At 33.6% G+C, this 2197-nt stretch overlaps 1 long non-coding RNA gene across 1 annotated transcript; it reads left to right on the top strand.

The window, feature by feature from the left end:
* Positions 1-496: 496 nt before the first annotated feature.
* LOC135225021 (uncharacterized) lies at positions 497-1038 on the top strand. Its single transcript, XR_010316876.1, has 3 exons — positions 497-607; positions 753-835; positions 969-1038. It is a non-coding gene; the product is annotated as an uncharacterized LOC135225021 (long non-coding RNA).
* Positions 1039-2197: the final 1159 nt, after the last annotated feature.

Below are 2197 nucleotides of genomic sequence, written 5' to 3'. Positions count from 1 at the left end.
GTATTACACACTACATATGTCAAACAGTAATAACATGTGCAGTAGTTACAGTAGTAGTAACTATCATTTTATATATTTTTTATCATTCCAGACTCCCAAGCACCTGCCCATCCCACTCCATAGCCCAGCCACCCACTCTCATGTACCATATGGCCATCCCAGTAAGCAAGCCAACCACTAGAATTTGTAAGGACATTTTTTTTATTAATGTTTTATTATTACATATGTAATAACCATGTTATGTATGTAACATACATACTATATAATCATATGTACTATTACATTATCATTCCAGACTGGCATGCACCTGTGACTTACATAAACCAGACCTCTGCATAGCCTACATGTCTTCATTTTGCTGAAGGTAAGGATTCTCAGTTGTGTTTAATGTTTGCATACGTACAAATAAATTTTGTACACCTAAGTGGTTACATACTGTCCTTTAATATTAATTCTTCATTCCAGACTGCCCATCATCCTAGCCTGGTTATCTGTGATAAAGCACACTGAAGTTAGGTTTGGAATGCATCCTTATCATGAATGCTCTACACCTCCACCTCCCATCTCCCACAACCTAGGTAACAGCTTTGAGACTCACTAAAAGTTGGTAAGTTATGTAAGGAATTTCTAAATTAAGTTTTTTATACTACATGTTATTATGTGATATTAAACCACTGTATGGTGCATATTACTGTATGTAACTTACTATGCATAGAGTACTTACTGACAAAATTATTTTTGTACATTTCCAGAACCCCCTGAATGATGTAGGCTATGGGGCCACATAAGACTTTGTCCATCCAGGGTTACATTGAACGACAACTTTAAACTAAAAGTAAGGAATTAATTAACATACATTAACTCTTTTAGTACTCTTGATATATCTACAGTAATTAACATATTGCATTCACAACTTTCTGTAGTGTATATTTTGTACACTAATTTTGTTACTTTTTTTTTCCTTCCAGAACCAACATTTTTCACACAACTCCAGGTTGTTACTACAAGTGTCATCAAGGGATAACTACAAGTAGAAGCACCATTTTTTGGATGGAAAAAACCCTTCAGGAAAGTATAACGTATCACATGTAACATGTAGTGTAAACAAAGTATGAACAGTAAGGTTTTTACATACAGTAGTACATATTACATACGTACATAAACTTTTTTTTACAGGAATTTCCAACCAAGTTTGATTATGTACATATGTACATGTTATAAACCACTGTATGTATGGTTACTGTATGTAACTTACTAAACATACATAACATGACTTAACTTTGATACTTTTGGTACATTCCAGAAAACCAGGACCCCCCCCTCCATGATGCAGGCTATGGGGCCACATAAAACTTTGTCCATGGGTTACTACATAACATAAAGGTAAGGAATTATACATAGTAGTAATTAACATACATTAAGTAAGTTTTATATACTAAAAAAAAAGTGACCAAGATCTCTCACATGGGATAAGTGATCAAGGTCCCTCATGGAATTGGTACTGTACACTCCCTGCTGAACAGGGGGTGTAGACCAATCATTTATACTATGCATACCAGTTGATATTAAACCACTGTATGGTGCATATTACTGTATGTAACTTACTATGCATAGAGTACTTACTGACAAAATTATTTTTTGTACATTCCAGAACCCCCTGAATGATGTAGGCTATGGGCCACATAAGACTTTGTCCATCCAGGGTTACATTGAACGACAAACTTTAAATTAAACTAAAGGTAAGGAATTAATTAACATACATTAACTAAGTTTTATACATGTTATATATGTGATATTAAACCACTGTATGGTGCATATTACTGTATGTAACTTACTATGCATAGAGTACTTACTGACATACTAATTATTTTTTGTACAATTCCAGAACCCCCTGAATGATGTAGGCTATGGGGCCACAAGACTTTGTGCATCCAGGGTTACATAGCAGGACAACTTTAAACTAAAAGTAAGGAATTAATTCACATACATTAACTTTTTACTCTTGATATAACTCAAAGTAAGGAATTATAAACTAAAAGTAAGGAATTAATTAACATACATTAACTCTTTTACTCTTGATATCTATAATTTACATATTGTATTCAGGACTTTGTGTAGTATTTTGTACTAATTGTGTTACTTTTATTTTACCTTCCAGAGCTACCAGACTGGGATTTTAGTGTACTCCAGGATCTAA

The sequence above is a fragment of the Macrobrachium nipponense genome, chromosome 12 (assembly GCF_015104395.2).
Source record: "Macrobrachium nipponense isolate FS-2020 chromosome 12, ASM1510439v2, whole genome shotgun sequence".
Taxonomy (NCBI): domain Eukaryota; kingdom Metazoa; phylum Arthropoda; class Malacostraca; order Decapoda; family Palaemonidae; genus Macrobrachium; species Macrobrachium nipponense.
This window is presented reverse-complemented; position numbering and strand designations above follow the sequence as displayed.